The 8,806-nt window shown below is 40.5% G+C and overlaps 1 long non-coding RNA gene across 4 annotated transcripts; it reads right to left on the bottom strand.

The window, feature by feature from the left end:
- Nucleotides 1–2,129: 2,129 nt before the first annotated feature.
- LOC123172814 (uncharacterized) lies at nucleotides 2,130–7,130 on the bottom strand. Of its 4 annotated transcripts, none has more exons than XR_006485724.1 (9): nucleotides 6,685–7,130; nucleotides 6,034–6,603; nucleotides 5,825–5,942; nucleotides 5,587–5,643; nucleotides 5,431–5,495; nucleotides 4,812–4,873; nucleotides 4,580–4,672; nucleotides 3,119–3,734; nucleotides 2,130–2,654 (listed from the first exon to the last, which is right to left on the bottom strand). It is a non-coding gene; the product is annotated as an uncharacterized lncRNA (long non-coding RNA). The 4 variants fall into 4 exon arrangements; XR_006485725.1 differs by having other exon boundaries at nucleotides 2,130–3,734; nucleotides 6,034–6,143; nucleotides 6,444–6,603; XR_006485722.1 differs by having other exon boundaries at nucleotides 2,130–3,734.
- Between the last annotated feature and the right edge of the window lie 1,676 nt (nucleotides 7,131–8,806).

Below are 8,806 nucleotides of genomic sequence, written 5' to 3'. Positions count from 1 at the left end.
GACATAAGTTCCATCAGGGGTCATTCAGTAAAAATATACCCCCTTGTGGAATCTTTCTGCTGCAGCAGGCCAGCAGTACGGAAATTTCCCTATAAAATATTTTGCATTGCTCAATGGTTCTGTCGTTAAATTGAAATGCCGAGCAAGTATTGCTTTTCGTTTTCCTACTTTATTATTTTGTTGTAGCATAATCAATGAGGCATCAAATCTCTCCCCGCCGCGGAAATGGTGAACTGGTGATGCATGAATCGGTGGAGGCACACATGGTCTGACTCACCTATCAACCTGGCCTGCATCACTTTTGACAAGTCTTGTTAGCAGTAGGCTGCCTGAGGCCTACAACATGCTGCCTCACGAGACACCTGCTGCTTGAACCCCAGAGCCTAATATAGTCTCCTATGAGGATCGCAATTAGAATAGTCAAATGGCCTAAATAAGCTGCAACCATAGAACACCATACGAATCTCAATGGGCCAGACGGATAGCATAACCGGGGATACACCCGGGAGCTACCACACCTTTTGGTTTGGCAGTTCGTACCGAGTCTTTCTCCCTCCCTTTCTCTCTCTCCCCATTAGATCATCGGATGGATAGCCAAAAATATGAGACGTTGAGGACCCTGAAAGTAAGCGGATTTACTGAAGTAGGGTTCAACCTCTTCATTCGTAATTTTGGACTTTTGCCACATTGTTCGAGCTATCAAATCCATGTATCCAAGTCTTAGTACTGGTTGTTGGCCCTGGACCGAGCAATCTGTTCTATCCAACAATCACAAAAAAACTTCTAGGACCAATGCTTTTGGCTTTGGTTGTCTGGGCCCAGATCAGTTGTTCTCGCCGTCTCGAAACACACACGAGACATACGACACCGATTTATTCCAATACACTTGTTTCGTATTTTAGTTCTTCTGACCTACTCCCTCCGTTTATAAACATTAGTAGTTTTTAAATATTTTAATATGGACTACATACGGATGTATATACATGTATTTAAGTGTATAGATTTACTCATTTTGCTTCGTATGTAGTGCATATTGGAATCTCTAAAAAGGCTTATATTTTGGAATGGAGGTGGTAGTTGCTAGGCAACAAAGTGTTATATGAGTACATACATCAGCTAAAGGAGCCAGCACTAATCCTATTAGGTATCGTTTCCATGCCAGTACAGGACACGGCCCCACGTCGTGGTTAATCCAACTCGTGTGGTCCTTCCGATGTCATCAAGGCGAGGTAGCTCGTTGCACGAGCACAAGGAACAGCAGCGGGCCATCTACGGAGCCTGTCCTCTGAGGAGACATCTAAAACCTCTGTAGAAGAATTGAGTATAGAACATTCATGGACGTCACCAGCACACCGATATTTTCTGGCAGGCAATGACAAATTTGTTCTCCACGTTGTACAACATTTTGAGCACTGATCTCCCCGTGGCTCTGACTTGTAAGTTTAAAAGGACATGCAGTTCTATTTCTGATACCTCCTAACCCTAGATTGATCTGGCGTAGTGTCAAAAAACGTCCTATATTAATGGGACGGAGGGAGTAAATAATTGTGGAACAATTATTCAGAAATGTTATAACCTTGCAAGACCTCAGTTGGTGGATGTGTATACAGATACATACACTCTTCGTTGTCTTTTTGGGCTCCCATCAACCTGGTTGTATCCTCCATGGTCTTTGCCCCACAGGCATCTATGGCCTCCACATGTGCACAACATTTCCGTCAGCTGACAATGGGCAGCCACCGTTCATCCAGATGCACTTATCTTTAATTGGGAGGAAAAGTACAGTATGGCTCTTTAATCCAATGGTCGACTCGTTTGTGGTCCTACAGGACAATGGTAGTCAGATTAGAGCGCCACGTAAAATCCGACTGTTTGTTCTCCAGTGCGTGAGAATTGGGTGGGCTCGATAATTGCGCTTTTATTGACTTGTTAATCTAACAACCCGCCAATATTTGTATGATCTGTTCTACGTACTAGATGACCCGTTGCGTCAATGGCGCAAAGGCCAACAACAAGCCAAGTATTGTAAGAGTAGTGATAGAATAACTCAGACACAGATCGAAATAATGAGTACTTATTGCTGGTTACTATCTCAGTACATGATTACTGTTTCTACTGGAACAGTCTGTGCTAAATGATAGTGCTATATCCCTTTGAGTGGAAGGTGGACGCTGCCAAGTAGGGCATGCCTCTTCCTTGCTTAGCACATTCGTTGTTGCTGGTGAGTACTCAATGTTTGAAACAGAGAAAGTAGTAAAAACAGATAATTATAGATAAGGGTGGCATTATGTATATTAATAGATTGATGAGGAACAACAACAGAGGTTATATAGTTAAAATCATAGGTGGTAGTTGTTCAAAAGCAACAAATAGCATCGTCGAAAAACAGAGGAAGGTTTCATCGTATCATAGAGCTTGATTAGCAGTCCTTAGAATGCTAGATGATATTTAGATACGACTTTCATTGTTGTCGATAGTTTATCTAAAGGCAATGCACAATGAGAACCAGACGCTACTTTGTGGTGACCTTGAAACGAAAGGCACGGATGTCTCCTTCATGGATTTTTGCAAGGCGGCAAAACTTAGACCAGTTGGTTGTTATTGTAGCTCTCTTGTGGGTTCCTAGCATGATGCGACAGGTGGCGTGTAGATAACTGCGGTTGCGCCAATGACGTAAGAAGCCAGTTAGAAGCAATGTTATTAGTGAATAAGTAGAGAGATGTAAATGGAAATATAATGCAATGTGAATTGTATTACAAATAGTAGGATGACCTAATAAGCACATACATGTAGCATTACACTGAGTAGAACATCTGAAAATGAATAATCAATATCATACAATATTAATGCAAGGATGTCATGGACAGATCAAAATGAAAATAGGGCCTATATAAAACCCTCTTTGAAATTCTAACTGGTGAACAGTTGTGAATGCTTGCAATTTCACTCAATGAGTTATGGTCGAAAACAGTAAATGTATACTATTCTTGTTCTGACGGGGGATCATAATACACACAAAAACAACTTTTAGATATAGACATCATCGAGGCTCCAAATTAAATGCACCTCTATAATTAGAAAATTAAGAGAAAGCTAAATTCATAGTTTCCAACACCACCTCATTGTTGTATAGTGACTGGACAGCGGGGACTCACATCTTGCCAGGATAGAGTTATTTCCGGCACCATTCACCATACTGCATATTCCAAACATGCACTCAAAAGAGCTACCCTTCACGCCCAATTAAATCAAATAGTGCGCAATCATAAAAGGCCGCTTAAGAAATCATTTAAAAAACCAATGAAAACACACGTGAGCTCCATCAATCCATGGTAAATAAAGGCATACTGTATTTTCTTTCGAAAATTCATCGAGGCAAACATATAGAGCCTTTAGCCCACGACAGAGAAGACGTGTAACTTGAAACGGTTTGGTTCTTTCAACCCACCCAACTTTCTAAAACCATATGTCATTTTAGATTTTATATTTTGTAAATCATAACATGAATTCATCATTAATGGGTGTCAAAATTGGATTGATCTCAGATTTGATGCTCTGTAAAGAATAAAATATGATAGCAGATAAGAAAGTAAAACTAATAGTGCCCACTCTTTTCTGTCTGGTTTTGGCATTGGGCATAATTAGGAGAAGCAGTGGGAAAACTACATGTAACCTGTCGAAGCAGACCACAGAATGCCTTTCTCCAAGGCAGGGTATACCTTGCAACACTGCAACTAAGAAGGAAAGAATACAAATGAATTAAGAGGGTGGGGGGTCCCTGAATAAAAAGCATGAAAAGACAATACGAACAACATACATGTGTTGACGCAGGCAAAAGAAGCAGACCATGTAATGCATATATAATCTATTGCAGACCTTGCCAAGTAGAAACAGAGTGACAAGCTACACAGGATGCATCAATTTACATATTTTCAACCCAGAAAGAGGGCACCAAAAAAACAAATGCACTAAATTGAAGAAGACATAATGTAACTAATATCTGAACTGGACCTATATTTTAGTTGGAAGAAAAGTACTGAGTATTAACACAATTTACTAATCATCATGCCTTGCTATTTATGCAGGGTTCACATTCCAGGTTGATCTGCCAAGTGCTAAACATGGACCAAGTAACAGTTCCACATGCCAGTATAAAAGTTTGCTTACTCGCGCCTAATATATTAGACATGCACATAGATTTTCTTTGGATTGGACAAATGGAGGCCGGCATTAGTTTGAGTGTAACTCCAAATAACCAAAGCATAAAGCATTGAGAACCATGTATATTTTCTACTTTAACCTGAAAGTGGCATAAAATGAAACTGAAAGAAACAAAAATCAAAAGGTAAAGGTTTGACGTATTTCCAACAAAAACCCACCTTTCAAAGAAAATAGGATTATTTTAGTACACAGTATAAGCCTTAGATAAAAAACCATTGGGCATATAGGGATACACGATGCACAAACTATTGTATCATGTCCAAACCAACATTCACATGAAGCAGCAGTGCATTTTTTTCCTTTCGAAACACGGAAATTGGCAGCCACAAATAAGAAGAGTGAGATCAGTTAGAAGCACCTTGATACTCTTGGACCTTGGCCATCTAAATATTCCAAATAGATGTAAGTCCAGCCTGCTTTTCTTGAAGCATGACACATGACAAAAATCATCCTGTGTAATGAGAACTGTGACTGGCTTCATCTTAAGTAGGCAATAATATATCTAAACAAACAAGGTCATGGCTATGGAAGGCGACGGCACCGACATCTTAAGTAGGCAATAATATATCTGAACAAACTGGGTCGCTAACCTTGACGATCTTCCCCTCCAATTTGTTTTGGCCGAGGGATTACCTTAAGTAGGCTTAGTTTTCTGCATAAATGGAAGATAGATCATGATTTGCAAGAAAATATCGAATGCAATAAACTCAGATAACTGTTTTTTTTCTCAAACACATCCCGAAGCGTGTCATTTCATTGAGTAGAAAGCACCAAAGAAGCGTGAGCAGCCAAGGTCTACAAATATTTGTAATGAGCACCACACCCGCCAATGACAAGGCCATAAAAGAAAACAGAGAAAAACACGACCAACCTCACCAAACAACCTACAACCAGCTGAGACTGTTTTGAGAGATCCGTCAATAATTCAATATTTTCTATGTTTGTAACCTCCTTCCATTTTGCTATAATAACAAGGTGCCACTTTGCCTAAGCCAAATTGCATCTCAGCAGAAACTACTACAAAGTACAATTACACTTTCGTAGTTCATATCATTCAGAAAAATGGTTTTTCAGGTACGTACTTATATTTCTTTGCAAAAAGTGCCTATTTGGCATATAGTAATACTACATGACATGGACCTCAATAGAACTGCAAGCATTGCAGCAACTTCTCATTATCTTAGCTCATTGCAAATGAGTAAAACATACCTGCTCACCAACTACATTTAGTACTGGAACAAGGCTGACATGGACCAGGCAGAAATTTCCAGGTCCTACAACTCAGAATAAGGAAGCTAAATGTGTAAAAGCGAGCAAATACCAAAATATATATAGACATTCAGGGAAGAGCTGATCTTTACTGACCTACACGGTATGAAAATTGACCTAATGCTTCAATAAAAGGCATTGATTTAATATCGCCTGCATCAAGAGTGCCACTGTCATTATGCGCGGTGAGAAAAGATTTTGTCCCTGCACTGGGCAGGCTTACACAGCTATGGGAACAACAGAAGGAAAATAGGCTAAACTACGCAATTTCACATGGTATGCTTCAAGCATGCGGCATTGCAAGCTGTGCTACATATGAAATTATTTTGTTTACCTATAGTTCCACCGAGTTCTATCACACAAACATCAGGAGGCCCTTCTTTACCGTCAACCGGCTTTATTGCCACGCGTTCGATCCAATCCTAAGTTTCATCTGTGTTATGTGGCACAACCTGAAAAGGAAGATAAATTAACACCCAGTAATCTTTGTCATGTATGTTTTTCCCATGAATGCTCCAGCTACACTATATACTGACGACAAACCTGGACGGTTTTCCCCAAGTAGTCTCCTCTCCTTTCTTTGTCAATGACAGCCTGGTCTGAGGACTTTAGAAGGAAAAATGCAGTTAACTTCCAGAAGATAGAAGCAGCACCTACAATTGATAATAAAAGAACACAAAAATAGTTTGAACACAAAAAATCAACCGGTAACCTGCAAAAACAAAAGCTAACAGGGACAAGTTACATGCATGTACACTAATTACAAGCGACTAAACCAAGCAAGCAAATTGCATACTAAAAATACCAATAAATTTAGAAAAATGGATGATCAATGCTAAATGGACCAAACCAAATAAGGTCCAGATACTACAGGTCATAACTAATCACTTGAGTAATTGCAGGTAATCCCAGGTCATCATGGGAACATAAGGAAAGGAAAAGAAAGAGCTGACATGTGCTCGACTCTCCCGTGGTAACTGGGAGATGTCCTCGAACTCTCCGCCTGGGTGGGAGCTAGACGAGGATAGATTCCTCCGTTGTCGTTGTTGCCCTCACTGCATCACACAGTCATGCCGTGGCCTTCCTAGACCGTGTGCGTTGCGTCCAGCCTGTCTGAATGGAAGAGATTGGAGGATGAGCAGCTGCAGGTAGAGAAAAAGGTAGGGTAAGTGGGAAAAGAGAGAGGGGGCTCACCTATTCAGAGCGGCAGCTAGCACCATGGAGGTCACATGTTCCTCGAGATGCCGCCGGCAGCGAGCGCCATGGAGGGACAGAAAAAAAATATGTGCGCTTGGCCATGGAGGCAGCAAGGACGCGGCGAGGAGTTGAAGATGGGCGACGGACCTAGTTCGTCTTCCCCGCCGCTGCACCCACCGCGACCGAAGCGCAGTCCCCGCAGCTCTTCTCCGGCACGGATCCACCGCTCATGTGCGCCTTCTTTTGGCACCGCCACCGGAGAGAAAAGTGAGAGAGGAGGAGGCGGCATAGACATAGTGGAGAGCAGAGAAGGAGGGGAACGGGCTCAGGGGACGAGGTGCGGAGGGAGCGGGGAAGGCGGCTGCGGAGGAAGCAAGGAAGCGGCTGCGAGATTGGCTCGCTCCGGAGGGAGCAGGGGAGGCGGCTGCGGAGGAAGCGAGGGAAGTAGCTGCCGAAAGCGGGATTGGCTCGTGGGTCTAGGGTTCCTTTTACCCGGATTGCGATTGGCGACCACGCGACCCAGACTTCACGTACCAAAATCTGAAGAAAACTCACGTTGATCTTGCGACCCCACGGCTACAAGCCCCATTTGTCATTCTCTTCTGAAGCAGGCGCAAAAGTGAAAAAAAAGCGAACGGTTGACCAGATGCCAGCAGCCAAAAAATTACTGTGGAAGTTCGATCGGGCGGTCAAAAGTGCGAGCGCGAGCGAGGCCCCAGTTATGCGGGTAGTCTACCAGGGTTTATATGTTCAATTCTTAGTATGATAGGTTGGCAAATGGGGAAAAACCTATTTCACGCATAATGCGTCAAACTATCGACGAATCACACACGGAACCGACTAGCGAGCGATTTGGGCCGGCCCATCCGTAGCGTCCGTACAGGTTCCGGTTTCGGGAACCTTCTAGAGCGTTTCCAGCCGGTTGTTACTGGTTTTGGGAACTATTTAGAAGGTTCCGGAAACGTTTTTTATTTTTTCCTTTTCCTTTTTCCTTTTTTACTCTTTCTGTTCTTTTCTTATTTTTTCTGGTTCTTTTTCCTTTTCTTTTCCTTACTTTTTTTCCTTTCTTTCAGTTTTCATTTTTGAGTTAATTTCTCTTTTCAACAAATTTGCTTTCATCGGTTTTTATTTCTTTTCATTTTCTTCTCTTTTTTTCAAACTTTTTTCAAAAGATTCAAGTTGTGTTCGTGTTTAGAAAAAATGTGCATTTTCCAAAAAATGTTCTCAAAATTGAAATTTTTTTCTCATTACACAAAAAAGTTCACGTATTCAAAACAATTCAGAGAATGTACCAGATTTGATTTTTTTGTTCACGTATTAAAAAAATCACGCTTTCAAATTTGTTCGGGGTTTTTCAAAATTGTTCTCCGTTTCAAAATTTGTTCTCAAGATTCTAAAAATGTTCGTGCTTTAAAAAATAGTTCGCGCTTCTAAATTTGTTATCCATTTCAAAATTTGTTGTCGAGATTCAAAAAACGTTCATGCTGTAAAAATTGTTCACAAATTCCAATGTTTTCAAAAAATGTTCTCAAAATTTAAAAACTGTTCTCATTACACAAAAAAGTTCCGTTTTTAAAAAATGTTCAGTTTTCGAAAAAATGTTCTCAAAATTCAGAAAAATGTTCTCAAAATTCAAAAACAGTTGTCATTACACAAAAAGTTATATTTTTTGTTCATGTATTCGAAACAAATTCACGCTTCCAAAATTTTTCGGAATTTTTCAAATTTGTTCTCCGTTTCAAAATCTGTTCTCAAAATTCAAAAAATGTTCGTGCTATAGAAAATTGTTCACGCTTCGAAATTTGTTCTCCATTTCGAACTTTGTTTTCAAGATTCAAAAAATATTCATGCTTTAAAAAATTGTTCACAAATTCCAAAACCTTCATGTTTTCAAAAAGCGTTTGGTAAATTGAAAATTTGTTCATTTTCATCAATTTTGTTTTCGTTTGTGAAAACTTCGTATGTTTAAAAAACTGGGGAAAATATCGGGATTTTGTCAAATAGTGTTAAGCCCAGAACCGTAGTTAGTTTCTTTTAGATTAAGGTTGTATTTCAGTCAACAAGCCAGTTCTATCGCAGTGGTTACCACCGAGCTACCTTTTTTGAGTTTTTTCACACT

This window comes from Triticum aestivum, unplaced genomic scaffold (assembly GCF_018294505.1).
Source record: "Triticum aestivum cultivar Chinese Spring unplaced genomic scaffold, IWGSC CS RefSeq v2.1 scaffold33646, whole genome shotgun sequence".
Classification (NCBI taxonomy): domain Eukaryota; kingdom Viridiplantae; phylum Streptophyta; class Magnoliopsida; order Poales; family Poaceae; genus Triticum; species Triticum aestivum.
Note: the sequence above shows the minus strand (reverse complement) of the source record. Positions and strands in the feature narration are given on the sequence as shown.